The following is a 25,136-nucleotide window of genomic DNA, read 5'->3' as shown; positions in this document are numbered from 1 at the left end:
TATAATACTGCCACAAACTTACCTGTAGTTTGAAACTTTTTGAAAAATAATATCTTGTAATCCGATAAATTACATATCAAATTGATAAGATTTCAATCATTTTCCAATTTCAGGCACGTAGAATTTATGAACTTATAATAAATCTGCATTATAGTTACCGTTATAGTAATGTAATTACAAGGGGTGTCGGATTAGACAGGGACCGGATTACCGCGGGTCTACTGTACTTATATTGTCGGAGTTGCACAAACAATTAAAATTGCTAGATAGTCCAGACTCTATATATAATGATTTTCTGCTATCCTCTTGAAACTTCAAATGCCTCATTCATTAGAAATGACATTAAATTCAAGAAACTTGTGATATCAAATCCGCCTCTTTTAATAATGCTTTCATTTCGTCTCGACTCAATGGCTGAAGATTCTAATTAGTAGTTTAACACGGGATATTGAACTAACAATTTTAATGAAGCAATATTTTGGGGGAATTAATTTGCAATGTTTTTCGATTGTGGATTTCGAAGATATACAAAATTAAAACTTTTAGAATTTCAGCTGTTAAATAATGAACAGAATTATCTTTGTCTACAAAATCGGTGCATGTATCTATTGTGATGTAAAGTAACCTGACTCATACAATACAGGAAAGGTCACCACTCACATTAAACTCAACAAAAAAAACAAAACGCAAATAAACTTCATTGTTTAATGTTTAAATATAATGATTTTTCTTTTCTTTGGATCGCGAGAGTGCGGTAACATAAAAACTATAACACAATTTTGTAAATTAAACAAAAAATTTTATAATATCTTTGTGTCACAAATATGGAATGTATTTGTTTAACAATTTAATAGTAACAAGTAAAACAAACAATTGACTGAGTTAATTGTTGAAATACCCTGTATAGAAAGTGTTGAATATCAGTACTTGCATTATTATAACGGCCTTTCGCCCGCCATTTATATGGTTTTCGAAAATTCCGAAAATTTCCGAAAGTACTTTCTAGAATATTTTTACGTTTTTCGAAAATTTTTCACAAGACCACTAGTTAAAGCTGACTGCAAATTTTCAACTCTCTATCTCTTATAGTTTTGGAGAAAATGGACAACAAAATTTTTTCCTAATTTGCGCCCTCGCGCGTAAACAGTAACGTTTATGAAATTATGTTTCAAACAACAGTTGTTAATTTTTTTATCAACGGTAATAGAAGATGGATCCCACGAACTCAAGACCCAATCGACCTATCTTGCTCATTTACGAAAATAGTCTTAACTTTTTACGTCCTGAGCACGCTATAATTTCAGCTTGACATCTCTTTTCGTTTTTGAGTTATCGTGTCTACAGACGGACAGGCGGACAACCGGAAATGGACTAATTAGGTGATTTTATGAACCTCTACACCAAAATGGAACTAAACTTAATATACCTTGATATATATTACTCGTACATATATCCAGGGTATAAAAATATTATTAATGCAGCTGAGAGAATAGAAAAGAGAATTACGTAAAAAACCTCTTTTATAAAACCAGATGTGCAGTTGCAACAGTGTTTTAGTGTGAAGTTAAGTATTTAATAAGTTGAAGTAATTTATTTCTTTTGTTCCGATTTTAATAATCTTAGAATAATCTTATCATTTTCAAAACAAATATATATAAAGTATTTCTTAAAAAAATTTCTGTTCATAATACGATAAACATATTAATTACAGTCGTAAGATGCAATGTGACACGCCTTGTCTTCTCTAAAGTGAGCACAGACACATTCGCAAATGAAATTAACAAAAAATACAATACTCTTGACACGAAACAACAAACGTTCCAAAAGCAAGAAATATTGTTGAATAGTTTGTTACCCTTGGGCAATGGCGAAAAATGCCGCCCTTAGTATCTTCAGGTAGTTCTGATACAATAAAATACATATACAATTTGAACTGTCGAGAAAATAGTTAAGTATGAACCTTGAACTTTAGTTTTGTATTTTGCTTTTTTGGAGTACAAGGACGGACGTTTGCCCCTGTGAACAGCGATGGCCTAAACAGGTAGAACCAAAGAACACAGAACAGCATTAGAGTCCAATATTTTATTGTTTATTGTGCAACGAAGCCAAAGAACGACAATGCCCCATGCATTCTGTGTACACGCGGGTCGACTGCTATACCTAATAGTTTTTGTTTTATTTTTTTCATGTGTTATAAAATAAATCTTACCTGTTTATAATAATACGACCTCAAAAATTCATTGTTCCGACAAAAATGTTGAATTTATTTTTTATCGAGGGCCAGTCACCTTATAACACATTTTTAAAAAATAAACTTTATTAGTACGATATAGTAAATTTTAAAAATCTTGATTATTAAGTTAAAATTATGATTTATGTATGAATCATTGCCAGAGAAATGACATTGATAAAACTATAATTTTTAGACGTGGGCATCCAAATTTTTAAAGGAATATGTTTTGTTTTTACAAACAAAAAAAGATATAACGGGTATGTATATTGTTCCACTATTATAATTAAAAATCTTATTCATTTTACCAATAAAAAAGACCATTGGGCTCAGCCGGGATTTGAACCCGGGACCTCTCGCACCCTAAGCGAAAATCATACCCCTAGACCACTGAACCGGTTGAAAATAGTTTCAAATTGTTTTGTTTTCGACAATGATTCGAAGTAGGTACACGATAACTCAAAACCAAAAAGAGATAACAAGTTGAAATTTTTATCAAGTGCTCAGGACGTAAAAAGTGAATTACAGTTCGTAAATGAGCAACATAGGTCAATTTTATCTTGGGTTCGTATTACCCATCGTGTGAACCGTTAGAGATACAACAAAAGTTTAATTATAAAAAATGTGTCTGATAAACAACTTTTGTTTGAAATATTTGTTCGTAAACATCATTGTTTGCACCGATGCGCTTGTTTACGACCTCGAATATTTGCCGTAGGAACTTAAGTATTTTTGCCTTTCAACACATAAGTAGTTCATTTTTGCTGAATAATAATTATTAATGTTATCAGTTGGTCATATTGTCCGAATAATTGCGTTTTTTCAGACCGATAGCTTAAAGATAACGTCATCGTGGTCATTTGAGATCGCTTTCGAAAAAAGTCGTAGAGAGTTGTTTGGTAGACTCGCCCAAAGGATGCCACTCACGAAATTTCAAGTATGTGTTCATCATTTTACAGTGCACCCTTTCTGTCCCATGGTCTATTTTATATTTAATATAATTCTATATTCATTCACACACCCTTATTTTATTATGACCACTTTATAATGTTACCCCTATCTGAGAAAACCAAAGCTCCAGTCTAAAAATAATTTTTATGAACTCGTAAAATTTATTTTTCAAAAGCGTGGTGTGTCTAATATCAGTTATATAATCTCACATTCCTCAGATTAAGATTGCTAAGGTGCTACTAAAAAAAAACATAACTTGCATAATTTTCAGACAATCTTTTTAAAAATTTAATGGTGACTTCTTAACATGTTTAAGAACAATTTCTCAAGAGTTTAAGTTAATGTTGTTTCTTTTTCTGTTGCCCCTCAACAACCTTAATAAAGCGTGTTTTTCAAGTTTTTTTAAAGATGTATTATTTATTTTGTTGTAATAAAAAATATGCTATTATTATTTTTGAATTAGAATCTTCTTAATTAATGATTAATTAATCAGTTTTAATTTCCATATGTTATTAAAATAAAAAAATTTTATATTAGCTTTGTGTTTTAAAGTTATTGAGAGGAAAAACAATAAATCAATAATTGATAAACCAAAGAATTATTATTATTAATTACAGTATATAATAATTAATTTATAAATAAGTAATTTGTTATTGTTTTACAATATTAAGTGAACTTTGTTGTTACAAATAAGTGTTAATTATTTTATACTTGTAACTTATAAGATAAAACAAATATCTTTTATTTAAACGTATGTTTGTTTTCTTTTTTAATGGAAAAAAAAATTATTCGTAGGCGAAATTAAGTAACGCGTTCAAGGGTGATATTCATTATTTTTAAATATTAATTCATGGCGGTCGGATTATTTCGTACAATAGGCGGTAAGTGAAACCTATAAAACGCTATATTAAAAATAAACCAAACAAATACTAAATTTAATTTTCGTGTTTAAACAAATACACGAAAGCCGGAATTCGAACCCGGGTCTTCTACATATCAGGTTTAAAACATTATCAACTTCATGCTTCTGTCCTACACAAGTGACACAATTATATGTAACCTCTTATGTATATAGAATACAAAAACAGTTCATACTGCTCATACAGAGTGGAGCATTTTAATCTATTATGGCTAATATCTAGTTTTGTAGTTAACTAATCAAAAAATAACTTGAACCAAAGAGAGATAGAATATTAGATTAGAGAAATAGAATAACACTTTAAATTAGGAAGTTGATCCTTATAAAAAAACTAACATTTTTTATTTAAAATATTTTTTCAATGATTGTTAGCTTTCGAAGGAAATGCGTCTTAAACTTACGTTTACAGTTTATCGATAATTGTAGGTCAAAACTTTTGGCTAAATTATTTTTCTGTAGCTAGCGTTTTTTTTTTCGATTAAATGCAATAATGACCTATTTTTAAGTCACATTTCCTCCGAAAACTAGCAGTTTTCGACAAAAGTGACTTAAATAAAAAAAGCTAGTTTTTTATGAGGTTCAACTTTCTTAATTAAAGTGTTTTTCTATCTTATACCTTTTAGAATTTAAATTGACTATTAAAGCAACCCGGAAACTAGATTCAATCTGATGTCAGAACATGATGTCCTTCACCAAGCTCAGAAACTTTTGTTTAATTGGTGTTAACTACGAAACGAGGAATTTGCCAAAATAGGTTAAAATGGTACATCCTGTATAAGTGATACAAATTTTATATTTTTATTATGAAACCTAATTTTTACATTTGTTTCAAATTTTGTGTACTTTATATAAGTCAAAATCTTTCAAACATGATACTTTTATTGCCCAAAAAAGTTAACAAAGTTTTATTATATTGAATCCAATTTTCCAGGATTTGACTTTGGAGATTTGGTTTCTATGGGATTTTATTGGCTAACGACTAATTAAAATTTAAATCACAACTAAGTTTTCACACATTATAACAGTTTTGTTGCAAATTGCTTTGGTTTCTTAAGTCGCATTGCAAAATGATTTTCCCAAGTTACCATATGGGCAATCTAGGTACAAGTGAAGAGGAATCACGAATCTGTAACCCTTTCCTTTATTTGACTACTTTTTTTTTCTGTCTGGCGCTCATTTATTTTGGTGATGAAATATACAACCAATTCTTCATTTCAGGTGTATACAAATATTGTGATGAAAGTAATAAATAGAAATATTGCAATACTTGAAGAAGGTCAAGTTATATTTGTGGGTACCTTAAGTAAATGTATGGATCGGATTGTTTATAAAATTGTTTTACCAAAAATGGTATGAGATAAATAAACATATACATATTATTATGTAATCATATTGAAAAATTTAATATGTTAGGGAACGTGTAGTACCTAGAATCAAAGTTCACATCATTTATGTGTCTTTTACATCCATGTATTTAAATGTAGAAATTGGGTGTTTATAGTACTGTTATTCCTCAACATAATGTTTTTTTTGTTTTGAAAATTTAAATATGAAATAACTATCGATTAAAAGTGTGAACCATGATATATCACACAAAGTGTACCTAGAATCACCTCCATAGACTATACCGGAAAGCTATTCAAAGTATCAAATAATGTATGTGATTGGATTATCGAAAAGCCTTCACGGTTTTCTTACAGGTATCCAATACGTTGAGATACCTGTAAGAGAAGTGTCCAGCAGCTGCTACAACGGGTATTTTTCATGACTCTCGGTGAATAAGGTTTCTTTTTCCAACTTATGCACAACTCTTTAAGTTTTTGAAACACATCTCTTTCAACCCGTTACTCTACTATATTATTCATATGTGATATGATAAAAACTATCTTCTTGAATCCCTCTATCTACTAGAAAAAACCGAATCAAAATAAGTGTCGTAGTTTTAAAGATCTAAGCAGACATAGAGTGATTGGGGACAGACTGACAGAAGTGACTTTGTTTTATACTTGTATTGATGAAAGTGAAAATGTAGTCGCTAGAATCAAAATTTACATTTAAATGTCTTTCACAGCTATACATTAAAATATCACAAACGAAAGTGTCTCTGTCTGCAGCACTGTTATTTCTCAACACTATATATTTTTTTCGAGAATTTAAATATTAAACAACTATTGATCAAATCATGTGAACCATGGTATATGATTTGTGAACGATAACATAACATCATAATGTATTATGGTTCACACTTCAATATATCTAGAATCACTTCCACCGACTGTACCTGAAGGCAGGATCTTCAAAATTTAATCGCCACAGTTCACTCCAAGGAACAGTCCCATATAATATATGTGTTTGAAACATTGAAAGTCCTACCCTTTTTTCAAACAGACATTATTCCGAGCTTGAAGCAACAGCTTAAACTGGTATTTTTTCTAAAAAGGTAGTGTTTAAAACAGGAATATGGTGTAAAACCTTACTCACCAATAACCAATGACTTACCTTGAGTATGATTTATAAAACAATGTGCAATAGCAACTTGTAAATAAACAGTCAAAATAATCAAAATTTATAACATTTGTATTAAAAAGTTTTTATTTTTAATATTTTCGAAAACTAAACCACATTGACAATCAATCTTCAGCATACCTGCATAAAACTCTCATTTTAATATAAAGGCTGTTCAATTAATAAGTATCACTAGCTGCTGAAAAACTACAGAATGATTTAATTATGTACCTACATTTGAATTTAGGTACTACTTCTTACCATATAGTATAATGTAGTATTTTTGTTTTCATAAAGCAGGTTTGTGTTCAGTCTTTGGCTAAAAACTACTCTCAATATGGTCCTCAAAAGAGGTCCTTTTGTATAAAGTTTACGAGATTGTAGTTTTAGTTGTTGTAAAGTGTTTTTATATAAGGCTGACAGCAATAAATATTTAATATTCGGTTGTATAATATAGTATCTACATACATATATACATATTCCACAGAAAACGGTGCACCCTGTATTCGAGTTGTTGGGTGAGACAGTTTTTGATTATAAATATACTAATCGAAAAAATTCAGTTTTATTTTATCAAGGAGCATATGTCATTCAATCTTATACTCAACTTTGTAGAGAGAATATTTAATTGATAATAAAATAAAATTTTTTAACTCATCGTAAGTTCCAACAGTACAATGTAAATTTGATTTTCCAGTCTAAGAGCTAGCGAACCATCCGACTAATCCGTCTGCCACAAAGCTAAAAAAAAATTTTAAAAGATGTTTTATTATCGGTCAATTTAGAACGTAACCCTTCTAGCAGGCATCTTGCGGAAAATGTCTTGCGGAAAATCTAAAAAAATTAATTTGTTTACCGTCTGCCACAAGGTTACAATATGTTGTAATTTTTAAATATCTTGTAATTTACATATGTTTGAGTATGAAAACAAATTGTCAACCTATTTTGATGGTTGGAAGTATGTGCCAGACCATAGCAAAGTTATGATAGGGATGGTAATCCTGCTCCCACAAGACTGAAATTTTGAGAGAATACCCTTTCAATAGATTAAAAAAAACAGTCATAAGAGATTGTGCTCCTTTACCTCTGCACTCCATAGTCATTGGGAAAGACCAGGTTTATTATGTGTTACACATAGTAAAAGAATCGAAGGCAGAAGCTAAAGTTAGTTTATTGTATAGTATTGTATAGAACTGTAAATCATGTTCTTGGAGAGCAAATTACTGAGGCATTACCTTGAGGAAATAACCGGCTCCCGGCTAGATAATGTTATAAAACGAAATGTTCATGTTTTTTTAAATTTCTATTAATTAAGTTTAAGCAATTTTTGTAATTTTATTGTATTACTTATTGTGTTTATTAAATATTTTGATTTTCTTTTAAAGTTGATGCAATTTTTTTCATCTATGTTTACTTGAATACTCGCTCGTTGAATTTCATCATATTTAGTTAGTATTATGATGATTATAAATCGATTGAATTGACCATGAATCCGTGCATTCACATTAATCATAATAAGTGTTCATTTATTTATTATTATCAGTATCAGTAATAAATGTATAAATTGTATTATGATGTGTCTAAAATAGATCATCTCTTACAACCCACTCTCTTGTATAAAATGGATAGATATTATTATGTACCTTTCAAAATAACACATATTATTACAACCTTGGCACGATGGCACTAAATATAAAGCTTTATGTGTATATACAATTTGAAATAATAATAATAATAATAGTGTTTGCGAATTTTATTATACAGAGTGCTAGTTATTATAGGAGTTCAGCAATCAAAAACAAACATTCTGACTTTCACATTTATAATATATATACAGCGATGTAGAGGTATTTTTGTCAAGTTTTGTTCAAATCCATTGAGTAGTTTTTTAGCTGAAAGCGTAACAAACAAACAAACATCCTTTTTTTTACATTTATAATATATATAGGGATTATGTATATATCAATAATTAATAAACTTTACATTGCGTTTTTATGACCGGTACTATTGGTTAACTTTAAATGATGCTCTAACCGCCCGTTCTCCGCCTTCTATCTCGAAAACGATTCAACGTAGAAAACAATTGTTGGAACAAAAGTTGTAGGGAAGTTCATAGAAAACGAGATAGACCCGTACACCCTATCATATGTAGTTTATACGAGTTTATAGCTGGGTATTTCAAATTCCGAGGTGAACTTAGGTACTAAGATGATTGAACTTTTTTCATAATATTTAGAAATCTGAAACAATTATTTAAGAAAACTTTATTTATATGGATAAATTGACACACGTTATTCGAATTTCTTATCTATAAATATTTTCCTTTTTACTTGCATACTTGGAATTTTCATAATAATATTTATTTGCATTTGTACGTGTCATTCACTTTATAACACCTTACTTTAGGATTCCTTAGCAGAACCAACCTATATCATAGCAAATTATCAATGCTATGCTTAAATTTTGATGCAAGGCTTTAATGAATAATGTAATTAGTATTATAAATTTTGCCTTTCTTTAACTTCTAACAGAGCAACGTCTAGATAAGGTTCTTTTGAAAAAAGGCTGTTATAAGGCCGAAGACGCATGTTAATTCCGGGAAATTATATCAATATTTTCGCGGACAAACCTTATTATGTTAAATTAGGATGCAGAGTATAAGCAATAAGAAATAAGGGTGCAACTGGTAACTAAACTGTATGTTATAGAATACCAATCGATTATTTACCCAACCAGCGCTTCTTTATCAAATAACTAACCATCCAATATTTGGATGTAATAAGTACAGGAAAGTTCTTGGACTTTCCACTATTTCTTGGACAAAATTTAACTATATTTAAAATAAAATATAATTAGCTGTATAAGCACCATATTATGCGACTCTAGGACGCCAAGCAAAGCCATGGATAGGCATTTATAGACATTAAAATTTAAGGCCACGATTACGCATTAAAATTTAAGATATTATCTATGACTGTTTTTACTTACCCTTGTCAAATATAATTATGTTATATACTAGATTACTAGAAGTCAACTACTGAATCCTTAACTGTCTATAATTTATATAAGTTTTATCTCAAAGTTATTTTAAACAAGTTGTAAGTGAACTATATATCATATTGAAAGACTTATTTTATCTGTAAACACATTTTAAACTTTTATCATTTTAAAGAAGAGAGCTTATAGTTTTAGATAATATTTAAACAAATTGCGTTAAATATCACCGCTCTTTATACAAATATAGTGTTTAGTAAATGAATGTTAAGGGAACTATAAAGGAATCATAGTATTCTGAATATTTTTGAGCTAGAGTCTATTTTTCTTCATTAGTCACAGTTAGGTTAGGTTAGGTTATATTGGCTATCCACGAAGGACACACTTAGGCTATAGAGCCTATTGTGATAACATATGTGTTTTACCACCTTTCCGCTGATAATTTCATTTATCAGCTCCTCAATTTCAGAGGCTGAGTACACCTCCTTCATGCATATACCATGCACACCACACCAGCCCATCACAACTATTAATTAAATTATTTTGTTGCGACGGCGAGAATCGAACCCGCATACCGCGGGCGGAATTGGTTACGCCTTAACCAACTGAGCTATTAGTCACAATAAGCTTTAAAAGTAGTGGTAAATCAAGGAATTTGATAAAGGACTAGAGAAAATATCGATTTAAAACTTGGCTAGAGAAATAATATATTAGATACGTTTATTTTATTTTCAAAACTTTGCACCCTTAGAAAAAAAAAATTGGTGGACTGTTAAAACTGGTACCCCGGTTTTCTTAGAGTTTTTTTTGTTTTTTTTTTTTTTTGTATAAATTATTATCGAAAAGTAATTTAACTTGCTTATATTTACGAAACCAGGTATTTTTAGACAAAATGAGCTCTTCTATTGATTTCAGGCATCAACAATTTTGTAGAAATTTTTCACCACTAGAAACCTCGATACCCACCCCTCCCTCAAGAATTTCCCGATAAAAAAATGTCAATAAATTTTTATCTTTACCTATGTAAAATGTTAAAATATATTAAAGTATAGAAAGGTTTTAAGGTTTTAGAAAAGTAGGAGCTTCCCTTAATCATTCCAAAATAGTGCATATTTTTAGCCTCTGAATAAAAAAAAACTACACTTAAAACTATAATAAAAACTGAATCATACTTAATAAATATAAACGTATAATGTTAATTGATAATTATTGATTGAGATTATTCGTTTTATGTAGGTAAATCAAATAAAACAGTCATCAGTTTTATGATATAAATAGGTAATTTAGTAGTCGATTGATTTAAGTAACTATAAATTAATATACAAAGTGAACAAGAAGTTAGTAACTATTTAATGTTGTAATGTTCTACCTCCATAGATACGCTACAAAAAAAAAAAACACCACTTGAATTTCTTGAAAACTTTGACATATTTTATTGTTTATTGAAAAGGTACATTCATTATTTCTCACAAAATCAATTTACAATCTAGATTTGAAAATATATTCACAATCAATTAGTCAATCATTGGTGCTGCAATCAATTAGTGCTGCAAAAGTAATGAGAATTTTTTATGCCAGTTATAGTTCAACTGTAAAATGCAAAGTGTATTATTCTAAATAAAACAAGTGAAAACAAACAATCGACTAACGTAATTGTTGAAATAACATGTATAGACAGTGTTGATTACTCTATCACAATACACATACCTATATATGTCACACATACATAACTGATAATCTCATATTAATACATACTATAAAATTTGCATCTAATGTGTGCCTTCGTGAGTAAACAGTAATGTTTACAAAAAAATGTTTGAAACAAAAGTTGTTTATTTTTTATAAGGAACATTTTTTGCCTTTAAACTTTTGTTCTATTTGTAACGGTTTACAAGATGGGTCCTACCCAAAAACCAATTGACCTATGTTGCACATTTACGAACCCGGCCTGACTTTTACGTTTTCAGTGCGCTGTATTTCAGCTTGATATCTTTTTTCGTTTTTGAGTTATCGTGTTCAAAGACGGGCGGACGGACGGAAGGACAACCGAAAATGAACCAATTAGGTGTTTCTATGAACACCTATACCAAAACTTTTTTCGTAGCATCAATATTTCTAAGCGTTACAAACTTGGGACTAACTTAATATACTATGTATATTACATATATATATGGTATAAAAATTTTTGTAACGAAAAATGCGAGTAACGAGGTAAATTCGGCAGTAACGTTTCAGTACTACATGCTAGTACTAGATGTTGTAACCGCTACTCAGTATTCGGTACATGCGGTTTGTTATAGCTCAACAATCAATATATATTTAATAATAATCGAACAACTATTCGCACTAGCACTGTTGTGCCTCCATTCTCCATCTAAATCAACTCTCGATTTAAAAAAAAAAATTAAAAAATTTATAAAATTATTAAAAGAAAACACCCTTCTTTATGGGCTCTATAAATATCATCTAATAATCTGCCTTGGTTTCCAGAAACCAGCCCTATTGGCTTAATACCTAGATACTATCTATTTCTCTGCAAAAAACACCACTCTGTATAATTGAATTAAATAATGTGAGTGATGCATACGTTGATTTGATTATATTGATCAATTTAAATACTTAAATATATGAAGAATTTATTATTTATAATAAGAAATTTTATGAGTTTAAATTCAAGAGTTAATTGGGTGAAATAAAAAATTGCATTCTGATTGTTATTGTGTATATGTGTATTTTTTATTTTTATTTAATAAGATAATAAAATCTTCTTTATACAGAGTTATTCAAAAAAGTTTTGGAAATTAAAATTGCGAACATATTCAGAAATTATTGAAGCTTTCACTTTTATATTCTATAATAATAAAAGGTGAATGATTTTTAATACCTAAGACAGAATTGCATTGCTTATACAGCCTTTATTTCACTATTGTTGGAATAGGATGACTCATAAAAAATGCTTAACTATTAATAATCAATAAAATTAAAAAAAGATTACAATAATGTGTATACCTATCCATTTCAATTTTGTGAAACGTGAATCAATGTGATTATATATTAATCAATCAATCGATATTAATAATAATTATTATTAATGCAGTATGCAGACTGTTTGTACAATGCTGAAGGTAGTTTTATTTAGTTAAATATTATTTAATATTAATTTGTTGTTTCGAAAAATTTTGCTTTCAAATGAAATGAATACATTAAGAAGGGAAGGATATTCAGAGAAAAGAATTAAAACTTTGTAATTTTATTCGATGTAAATTGACCTCAAGAGGTCTTATCAGTTTTTTAGGCAAAAAAATCGACGTTTTTTTCGTATTTTTCAAAGGATAAGTAAAGAACTACTCACTGTAACTATCAAAAAAGTCATTAAGTCAATAAAAAGGCAATAATAGTGCATAAAATTGCTATATTTTTTCTACGGGACATATTTTGTACATGAACTGAAGTACCAATCGAATAACCGCTTGAAACTGATAAAATTTAGTTTTAAGTGAGTAAAAAATATAAACAAGTACCTCGTTAAATCTGAGGCTAACTCCATGGCTCGACACTTTTTAAAATTTTTTTTGTTGCCTTACTGTACTTATCGAGTAACCCCTTCAGACTATAATCAAATTAACTTTTAAACATTTTTTATTAAGAAAATATATTAGTGCCACTTTTATTCTAGTGAAAAATACCTGGCACGATACGTTTCATAAATACATCCTTAAATCGAAGGTTGCGGTAAAATCTCCCAGGGGGTGAAGTCTAAAACTTGAATTAATTCTTTATAGAAAACCCCAAATACCCTCAAAGCTCCATGTTTTATCCTACTTTCTTCGTTTCCGAAATAAAGCATTTAAACGTGGATAGATTGAATTATTGCAAGAAGTGGTTGTTTTTGTAATTGGCGATCGGACAATTTCTGTTGAATTTGATGACGGGATTCTTAAACTTAGAAAAATACATACAACTCTTAAGTTGCGCTATTCTGGATTTCTGTGCAAAATACAAAACTTTTTACACTTTTTACATTTTTCAATAATATTTTTCGTATTTTTTGAGAGGTAAATTTATAGAAAAAGGTCCAGTGGGCAGTCAATAAGTTTTTTTTTTTTAGTTTTCGTTCAACTTCGATCAACTTGGTGCTCCTCCCCATGTGGTGCCCTTTCCTAAAAATCTCCACCCCCATTTTTTCCCTTTGCCACCCATTAAATCCACCACTGTATTATATACATTTTATCGGGAGTATTTTTGCACCGCGAAAGCCTTAAAATTTGTATGTTTCGTCCATTTACAGGTTTAATATTTTTTATAGCAGTGTATTTTTTAAAGTTTATTTATTTTATTACTCTTTTGAATTTGTTTGTTTGATTTGATATACTTTCAGTTTTTTTTAAATTTGTTGAAAAAGAGTCTTAATTAACATAAAATTTTATAATTATAGTCCCTTCAATGTATTTTGAATTGTTTGTATTAAAAATTATTAAATATAAATATGGAACAAAAAATAAACGTTATTGTTTGTTTGTTCGGCAATTAAATTAATTTATGGAAAACGAAGATAGTATAAAGGATTATTTAAGTTTTATTGTGTTCCCGAATGTAAAATGAAACTTTCAATTCTTCGTTGATGTGAATTTTATTCAGTGATTTGGAAACAAAAATAAATACTTTGTTCTTACTTTATGGTAATATTTTTTTTGGTAACTTAAATGTTTAATGTTTTAGAAAACATGTAATTATTTCTTCTTTAATTTCTCTGACATGAAAAACGATACAAAATTTAGTTTTCATTTTTTTTTCATTTATCATAGAGATAATTTTTCAGAAGATACATACGTTTTTAACATAGGTATATGGATTCCAAGCATGAACCTGTTATAAACAGATAAGCTTAGTACTAAGAAACATTAGAGCTTGCAAATATATGAATTCGATTAGAAAAACGTACCAAAATTCACTCCCTAATATGTGCTAACTAAAACTGTATTAAATCACACAATTGGTTCCTAATCGCTATTAATTAAAAAAAAAATTCGTTTGGTAAATCCAAATCAATGTAGGCAACTTTGTAGAAAATTCTTTTTTCTTTTTGTGATTGCCTCACTATTAAGGATGTACGAGCGCCAGGGCAACATTGAATAAAATGCTTGATTTTATTAATATGTAGTTGGAATAAGTCAAAATCAATCCTAAAAAATTTTTGGGATTGCCCGTTTATTTAAATAAAATAAATGACTTCAAAAGTAGGCATATTTAACATTGGTATAATGAGAAAACGATCGTTGAATGATATGTTTTCATAGATTTAACTAGTCCGTAAAAATAAAAAAAAAAAAATTATAATTAAAACCTAAATGTAAATTAGGATTCTAGGTACTACACCTTCCCCATCTTCAAAACTACTTAGCTTTTGCTTTGCGAATTTTTTTCAATGAAATGAAACCGAAAACTTTCTATTCTTTGATGTTTGTAAAATAATATTAACTTAACAATTTGTTTAAAAAATACATGTCAATTGTAAAATTTTTTTTTTTTGAATGCGTTGAATACGATGAAGAACACAGGAAATGGCCAATGACGAATAATAACACATTAACAAACAACAACAAAAACCTATACTACTAAATATGTTAATTTTTTATTACATTTGAGCGAGTCGATTGATGGATGCTGGTGATTGTTTTTTTTATTTTAAATTTATGTTTTAGTTGATATATTAGTCTAAGAGCTGAGTGCCTTTTTTGAGTACAAATTTGAGGCATATTGAAAATATTAAAGTTGATAACTTGTGAATGTGTGGATGGTGAAATCGACAACCTGGCGGGGAGGTTGGGTGGCGTTAGTGCCCTACTAAATTTTTAATTTGCAAATGTAAAAAATGTTCTTGAGGCACTTTGAAACCTACACCATTTTAAAGTCTAATATTCAATCATACGAAATATCCTCCCCTGGCATAATTTTGGGGCTAAAATAGCCTGGCAGATGATTTAAATAGTGCATTAAATCATCTGCCAGGCCATTTTAGCCTCCACCAAATCATGCCAATCGATGATAGCTCGTCTAATTGAATATACGACTTTAAAATGGTGTAAGTTTCAAAGTGCCTCAAGAACATTTTTTGCATAGGAAAAATTGCAAATTAAAATCACCTGCCAGGCCATTTTCGTATGATTGAATATTAGACTTTAAAATGGTGTAAGTTTCAAAGTGCCTCAAGAACATTTTTGCATAGGAAAAATTGCAAATTAAAATCACCTGCCAGACCATTTTAGTCCCCCACCAAATCATGCCAGGCGATGATATTTCGTATGATTGAATATTAGACTTTAAAATGGTGTAGGTTTCAAAGTGCCTCAGAACATTTTTGCATAGGAAAAATTGCAAATTAAAAATTTCATAGGTCACTAACACCCTCCCAGGTTGTCGATTTCACCATCCACGCATTCGCAAGTTATCAATTTTAATATTTTCAATGTGCCTCAAATATGTACTCAAAAAAGCCACTCAGCTCTCCAGCTATATATGATGTATATGTGTGAAAGCTAAAAAAGAAACATACCATCCTTACTCCCTCGCGATCAAAGTTCTTGTCTACATCCAAAAAATCAAATCAAAAAAGTCATTGTATTGTAAATGTTTTTATAATATTTCTTTTTTATATACAAAAGAATTCATTTTTTTTGTAGAAAGATCCTTTGTAGTGGATGTCTGTCAAAATGTAATTGTTTGTGTTTTTGATGTTGAAGTAAGTAGAAAGATTCATAAAGAAACTTCCGCTATCGGTAAACAAGGCAGCTTTTCACTGGTTTTACTAAATAATCACATTTGAGAACAGCTATACAATTTCAAATATTAAGAACTTTTGATAGAAATATATAAGGTTATAAAAAGACCATTAATTTTTTCCTAAGATTGTTGTTCGTCCAGAAAATTTCCTGAAATTTTCATTTTCAATATAAACTAAAAAAAAAAGTTTAAATAAATGGCGATATTTGTTTTGGTTTTGTGGAGCCCTTGTTATATATATATATATACTTTACAAGATCACGCCAAAAGAGTTTAGAAACAAAGTACTATTAAAATTTTTTAAACTATTTTGATGTTATTTTGTTAAGTATTAATATAAGAAGGGCTCCAAGAAGCCAAAACATTTAACGCTAATTATTTAAACGTTTTTTTAGTTTATACAATGAAAATAAAAATTCCAAAAAATTGCTTGAAAAAAACAACTGTCTAACTTGTTGGAAAATTAACTTTAAGATTAATTTCCAACGGAAATAAATTTTTTAGTGTTCAGAATACACCACAGTTTTTTTCAAATTTTTAAATTAATATTTAATATCTGAAAAATCATTAAAAAATCATGAAAATTATTTAGTGTGAGATACTCATTTTTGACAAATATTACAACAATCTAAAAATGACACAAAAAGAGCTATTTTCACCCTTAAATTAAAATTATAAATAATGGAGATCGAATTCCGGAAGTGGGAAGTTTTTCTTGGAAATTTCCTACTCTTGAAATATCTTTTTGCTTCCTCTTTAATTGTTTATAACTTTTTTATTTGCTTCTGGCACATTTTTCTAGACATTTTTCCAAATCCAACGAGCTATCACACATATTTTTACGACAATTATTTCAATATTTCACCAATTTAAACTTGTTAATTAGACTGAAATATGAAGCTCAGTTATTTTAAAATTTGTTTAATGTTTAAAAAAAAGTTTTAACGTTTTCCCACTCCAGATTATTTCTCCCCTCCGAAAGGTTTCTGATTTTAAATGATATACAAAAAGAAACATTTAAAAAAATCATCAAAATCGGAGCTGTAATTGAGGAATCCCGAGTAAAAATATTCATTGAGGCGACTAAATTTTAATTTTCCATATTTTGTTCTATATTATATTTAAAAGTCTTAAAAAATTATTAATAATTATATAATTTATTTCATTTTATTATTATTTTAACGATGAAACAGTTCAAGAGTTCATTGATTTAAAAAAAAACATTTTGTTATCAGTTTTAATATGTGACGGTCTTTCAGTTTCGTGGTGGCAACCAACATATCATCTCCATAATATTTTTTTGTCGTTTTTATATTATCATATTTTAAATTTCCGGACTCCTTTTTAAAAAAGCCATGGTGGATGTGGCCTTTAGAAGTCACACCAAGAACGCTAATAATATTGAAATTAGTAATATCCGTAAAACAGAAAATAGACCCGATAAAATCCGTCATTGAACATATATAATTTTCGTATGGAAAATTTTTGCAGGATCCCGTTTAAAAAACGCTCCTGAACGTAAAAGTGAAGGTTGATAACCCAATAGAATATTGTTTCAACTAATTTTAAAAAAAATAAATAAATAATATTGATCGATTTGCTTCGGGGAAAATTTTATCATATAATTGGGATTCTGCAAAACTGTTTCATGTGAAAATTATTCATGCTCAATGATAAACTTTACCGGGTCTTATACTTATTGCTACTGGTCTTAAAAAAACTTATATTTGCAATGCAAAGTAGGGAAGTATTCAAAAAATTTACTATTATGTGTTAATGACTCCTTGTTCAATATTTTACCTTGTAATGTTATCGAATCATAAAATATCGGGACAATGACCTCCAAATCAAGGGTCTATCAGTACGTATGTACGGATACCTGAAAATAAATAGCTCATTCCGCGCAAATCAGAGACACCGGGTTTGTTTCAATTTTTAAATAAAGTTATTATCTACTTATTAAAAATATTTTTATTTAGCTAATATAAATAGAGAAATTCAAAATTTTGAGTTTTTCCTCTTACGAACTCCTGTTTGTAAACCACGATTTGATAATAAATATCATGTGATCGATTCATCCTTTGGAATTAGTTCCTTATCGTTTTTTTTTTTTTGCCGGATGATAGTTAGACGGAAAAAAGTATAGGTATCATGTTTACCGTCAATAAGCTTTTAGTCACTAATTCACTACTAGTAATGCGGTCAGTTTCTATTTATTTTTTCATAAAAGTTAGGTATTACATTTTGAAAATATTATTATAACATACATATATGTAATATGCAAGGTATACTAAGTTTAGTCCCAAGGTTGTAACGCTTAAAAATATTGATGCTACGCACAAAATTTTGCTATAGGTGTTCATAGAATCACCTAATTAGTCCATTTCCGGTTGTCCGTCCGTCCGTCCGCCCGTCTGTGGACACAATAACTCAAAAATAAAAAAAGATATTGAGCTGAAATTTTTACAGCGTACTCAGAACGTAAAAAGTGAGGTCGAGTTCGTAAATGAGCATCATAGGTCAATTGGGTCTTGTAAACCGTTAGAGATAGAACAAAAGTTTAAATGTAAAAAATTTTCCTTATCACAAAATAAACAACTTTTGTTTGAAACATTTTTTCGTAAACATCACTGTTTACCCGTGAGGGCGCCAATTAGGTAGAAGTTTTATAGTATGTACTATACTTGAATATCAGTTATGTATGTGTCACATGCATGTATGTGTTATGTGATAAAGAAATGAACACTGATTAAGCATGGTATTTCAAGAATTAACTCAGTCAATTGTTTGTTTTCACTTGTTTTTCATATCAATTACTCTCAAATGTAGTTAATTTATTATATAGTGCCTGTAATTTACTGTACAAAATATGTAGAAAGCTACTTCGCCACTACGAGGTGAAATTTAAATTTTCCGTATGATAACAAAAACTTTCTATCATTTTCTAACTTTTTTAAACTTATTTCGTCATATATTTCATTCATAAATTTTTGATTTATTGAAATTAATAATATTGCATAATATGTAATTAATTTATTTTCTTCACTTTTCAATATTACAAGATTCTATGCATTGCAATGGAATTTGATAATACAAGATACCAGAGAGTAAGTAATTCATTATCTGGTGGAAGTGATGGGAACAATCTGGAATATGAGAAAATAATAGATTGAATTTCTGAATAGAATTTGTCATTGATGACTGAAGAGCCCAAAAAAAGATCTCATTTTAATGGAGGGCTAACTAAAACAAACTAAAACTGTATAATGTGTATAAAAATCATAAAATTATATAATGATTTTTCTATTGGTGCGCTATTTAAAAAATTGACTGCCAAATAGCTAGACTACAGCCATTTTCAATCTTCACAAATGACAATATTATTATTTTCTCAGAAAGAAATTTTTTCTGTTAAAAAGAAGAAATACTTTCCAGAGGTAGTAAAAATTTATTGGCATCTAATTTGACTGATGTTTTAGCTAAAGCTTTCCTTCAAAGGGGTGAAAATGTCTGGACTACCTATTCTATTTGTCCTATTGAATTTTGGTATCTTTAAACCAAAAAAATAAGGTCAAATCTTAGAAGTTACTGGTTCCCTTTTTTTGAATACTAAAATTTAACATTTTTAGGTATACTTCCCTTCATAAAAGCGCATTTTTTATAACCCACCTAGGCGAGGTCCAGAAATTGATTTGAAAAATCATTTTTAAGTTACCGCACTTTGACGTTGGGTATTATTGAAATAAATATGTTTATATGATAAAGCTTTTTTGCGTTTTTTTAAACATCGAACTAAAAAAAGAGGTGTTATGTTAAGTTTGACAGCTATGTGTGTGTGTCTGTCTGTCTGCGGCATCGTAGCGCGCAAACGGATGAACCGATTTTGATTTTTTTGGTTTTGTTTGATAGGTAATTTAATGGAGAGTGTTCTTACTCATGTCACTCTACAAGTGCGAATTTAGAGTTTCGCACCCGGAAAACTAAAAATTGGCGATGATCTTCCATATCGGCTCAGTTTGGAAAAGGTTTTAAGGAAAAAGGCAATTTAAAGAAGAGTGCTCTTAGACATGATCAAATGCGAGTTTAGGTTTCCATAGCTGAAATATTCTCTTGGTTTTTTTAAATTTTGTAAATTTCACTTGTATGAAATTTGATTTAGATATGTCTAAAAGAATTAAAAAAAAAAAAAAAAAAAAAAAATGATTTCTATAAAAATTAAATTAACAAATTTGAACCTTTGAACATCATAGAAGGAGGTTTTTCTAATTTCACATTGTGTAGTGCTACACCGACCTCTTATATAATATTTACAAGTTATTTTGCATTTCTTATTGCATATTCCAATAACAACTTATTTCATTCGTTTTTTTAATCTACAATGTTATTTTCGAATATTTTGATTTTTTTTGCCACGAGTCTTTCGCCAGTTTGGCAACAACCTACACATGTTATATTCGCAAAAAACTACTGATATAAATCAATCAATTTAATAAAAGATACAATAAATAAAAGTAATATTATTTAAATCGTAAAGCTATCGATAAAAGTTATAGTATATAGTATAGATATATATAGAGTTATAGGTATATATTTATAGCCGTAAAGGTTGCATATAAAAACAGGTTTCGCTATATAACCAGTAATTATTGTTTCTATTTTTACTTTTTATATTAAATCCTAAATATGGTGATACTTCAATGTATTATTTTTAGAGCCTACTAGGTATTTTTAACCTATTAGTCGCATCAATGAATGTTTTTACTCGGGAGTCCTTAATAACAACTCCCATTTTATGATTTTTTTTTTTCAAATGAATCTTTTTGTATATTATTTAAAATCAGAAACATTCCAGGTGAGGGAAATAATCTGGAGGGGGAATAGGCAATGTCGTGACTGATAATTAATTCGATGCCCAGATTAAATCGCTAATGATAGAAGTTTGAAATTTCGAGAAGATATTGATTTTATACTGTGTCACATGAGAAAGGATTTTTCGAAATACATCCCCTAAAAGGGTGAAATAGGGGATGGAAGTTTGTATGAAAATATATATAAATCGTCATTTTCTATAGGTGAAAGGACTTATAAAATCGGTAAAGTAGTGAACTTAAACGGTTAATATATATTTTCATATGAACTTTCATCCCCTATTACACCCTTTTAGGGGATGCATTTCGAAAAATCCTTTCTTATGTGACACTTAAGTATAAAATCAATATTTTCTTGATATTTCAAACTTCTATCATTAGCGATTTAGGCTGGGAGTCGATATATCAGTCGCGACATGGGCTATTCCCCCTCCAATTTATTTCCCCCATTTGAAATGTTTCTGATTTTAAATAATATACAAAAAGAATCATTTTGAAAACAAAAATCATCAAAATGGGAGCTGTTATTGAGGACTCTCGAAGAATGGCTATTTTATGTATTCCTTTATCCGACTATACATATAGTAAGTAGTTTACTATGTATACTTTTAAATAAACTGAACAACATTATATCCAGAGTTAACTGCTATAAATGCAGTGAATACACACACTGTTGTTTTCGAATGCACGAGTTTGCAATTATTTATTTAAATGCGTTTCTTCTTACTTTTTATTATACGCTTTTTAAAAATAAAACTTATTTTTTTATTTAAAAAGATATTTTAACGAGGGATGTGATTTATTTTATCTGTTTTAGTTGTGACATTGCAAGATGAAATTTGTAGAATGTTAATCACTATTAATTAATATTATTAAGAAAAATATTTTGAAATATTTTCTTTGTAAAAATTAAAAATATAATTCTTTTTCGCCGAATGTTAGTTTAGAATATTTGGAATAAAAAAAAACTCACTGCAGAATGTTCATTAACCTTAAAATATCTCTATTAAAAATGATAACGAAAAAATGTAAATAATTTCGACAAATAGGTGCCAGAATTCCAGTATTTTGATAATTTGGGTGAGCATTATCGTAAATGTTTATTAACAACAAAAATATATTAAAACTTATCTGCGGAGATTGAGAAAGTTTTTAATTTTGTTTGTCTTTTTTTTTTTTAAACAAGGCTTTGTCAAATTTAGGTTTGTATTTTAGCCAAATTTTGGTACCCTTTTGATCCAGAATTTCGTCCAGGGGGGAGGAGAGTTATTTTATCATCTTCCTCTTTTTTTTAAGACTTTTGATATTTTTAATTTAACCATTTATTTATTATCCGTATTTATTCCGGCATATTAATTATCTGTACGAAGGAGAAGCTCGAAACAAAAAATTTCCATCAATGATTCATTGTGTACAGGTATTATTTTGAAAGACCACCTTCATTCTAGTAAAAGGTTTTTGTCAGAAAAAGGTTTCAAAAAAGGATGATGATATTGTGATGGTAGTATATGAATTTATGTAAATGCGATAGTGCCCTTATATGCAATTAATGTCATATAGTTTGCATAATTACCGCTAAATAATGCCACCGCTCCCTTACGGACACTGAGCGTGGTACGGAAAGTTATCGCTTAAGAATGCCGGAGCTTAATGAGTATAATTTTTTTTTTTACTTTCCAAATAAAGATGAGACTCCAAAAAACTTAAAATTTGTTTAAAACCAATAAAGGATTTGTTAAAATGGATCTTATTAACCAAATTGAACTCTGATTACGTTACAATTGTAATAAGATAATTTAATTTATATTTATAAATACTTTACTTGAAGTTAATACAAATACAACAACATATTATTATTTAATTCAATAAAATAATTATTAAAAAGGAAATGGCGGTTGTATACTGACGTTGGTACGGTTTTAATTTTGTATTTTTTAAAAATCATCATCATATTATTTAAATAAATAAATATGAATAATAATTATGTTACAGAATGATCAAAAAGAAAAGAGTGTCTTAGTAAAGCGAACTAGACTAAAAATAATAAAAAATCAATTTTATTACTTTCCAAACGTTTATTGAAACGTAGCAGATACAAGAAAATGCTAAAACAGTGCTTATTTGGACTTCCACCAATTATTTAAACAAATAAATAAACTGAGTAAACTGGGGCTTCTTGTGTAGAACCACAGTCAGAACCGACCGGACATACGTGCTTTTTAAAAATTCTGAATGTTAAACCAAGATCATAATTATTTTAGTCTTGGTCTTGATCTTGACGATTGAATCTTGGTAGGTATTGGTCTTGCATTATTAATTTTAGTCTTGTCTTTAGTCTTGCAAAAATATGTCTTAGTCTTACAGAGTTGAGACTTGGTCTTGTCTTGGTCTTGTAAAAATAATCGAGTCTTGTTTTTGATCTTTTAAGTTAAACAACATAACTTAATACTTAATTTTCTTATTACATCCGGTATAGAAAACATATATAAGTAATAATTAACACATATCCATAACTTTAGGCATTTAAAAATGCTCAATTTTACCCCACATAGGATAATAAACTAGTTAAAATAATGATGTTAAAATTATATATTGTAGGCTTAGACACGCACAAAACATTAACTATTACGCACGTAACTCGACAAATAGTTGCTAACTATTTCAATATAACGATCTCTCAACAAGATCGATTATTTTATTCAGGCTACTAGAGCCAAGACATTTTATGTAAACAAAGAAACAAAATACAAGAATATAAATATCTTGTACGCTAAAAAGTTCCGTCCTAGAGCGCCAGTGTGGTATATTATACGAGATACTTCGCAAGGTTTTTATCCTCTTTATAACGTTGGTTCACTTCATGATAAAAAGATGAAATTTGATACATACTATCTAACAGGGCCGTAACGAGGGTACTTAGGATACGCCTTATAGATATCGGGATCGGCTCTAACGATTTTGATGAAAATTCGTATACAGATAGATTTTAACATAAAGAGTAAAGCCAAAATTGGGGAGAGTGGCCATAACCGTGTAATTTTACCTTAAAGAGTCTGTACATTTGATTGATAAACTTTTTAAATTTATTCAAATGATAAAGTATCAAATTATAGTATTGATTTCTCTCTTCGTTTCCGAAAACAATATATTTTTAAGGAATTCATAGCTCTCCTAAATGATACCGGAGTATTTGGCATTTGTAAAGTAAATAATTGGATAAAAATTGTAGTTATTATTAACATATTCGCTGTTCATTAAAATGTATCAAAAAAATCCATTTGATCAATTTTAATAAACCAAGTATGTAATAGTACTAAAGTTGAATAATTTTTTTCAAATTTCTGATCAAAATTAACCCAGCTCTAATAGGCTACAAAAATGTGGAGTCCTGGTCCTGGAATTAGGTACATGAGTGATAGCTAGCGAAAAACAGACATCACAGCTGAAAAGAAAAACCCAAAATTAGTGGGTTTTAAAAAAAAATCCAATAAGATCGGATCTAATTTGCCAGTGTTATCAAAAAAATTGATTTTTTGAACTTTGTGACGTCATCAGAATCCAAAAAATTTAATTTTGCCCTATCACATCCGAATTTTATCCAATATCGATGGACCAAGTATGTAATCCTACTAAATTTGCATCATACTTTTCAAATTTGTGATTAAAATTAACCCAGCTCTAATAGGCTACAAAAATGTGGTGTCCTGGTCCTGGAATTAGGTACATGAGTGATAGCTAGCGAAAAATAGACATCACAGCTGAAAAGAAAAACCCAAAATTAGTGGGTTTTAAAAAAAATTCCAATAAGATCGGATTTAATTTGCCAGTGTTATCAAAAAAATCGATTTTTTGTACTTTGTGACGTCATCAGAATCCAGAAAATTTAATT

At 29.0% G+C, this 25,136-nt stretch overlaps 1 long non-coding RNA gene and 1 other non-coding gene across 2 annotated transcripts; both read right to left on the bottom strand.

Moving 5' to 3' along the window:
• Window positions 1-172: 172 nt before the first annotated feature.
• On the bottom strand, window positions 173-23,875 carry LOC123291636. Its single transcript, XR_006534966.1, has 3 exons — window positions 23,865-23,875; window positions 21,845-21,852; window positions 173-226 (listed from the first exon to the last, which is right to left on the bottom strand). It is a non-coding gene; the product is annotated as an uncharacterized LOC123291636 (long non-coding RNA).
• Window positions 2,556-2,627, bottom strand: Trnap-agg. Its single transcript has one exon. It is a non-coding gene; the product is annotated as a tRNA-Pro (tRNA).
• Window positions 23,876-25,136: the final 1,261 nt, after the last annotated feature.

Source organism: Chrysoperla carnea, chromosome 2, assembly GCF_905475395.1.
Source record: "Chrysoperla carnea chromosome 2, inChrCarn1.1, whole genome shotgun sequence".
Classification (NCBI taxonomy): Eukaryota; Metazoa; Arthropoda; class Insecta; order Neuroptera; family Chrysopidae; genus Chrysoperla; species Chrysoperla carnea.
This window is presented reverse-complemented; position numbering and strand designations above follow the sequence as displayed.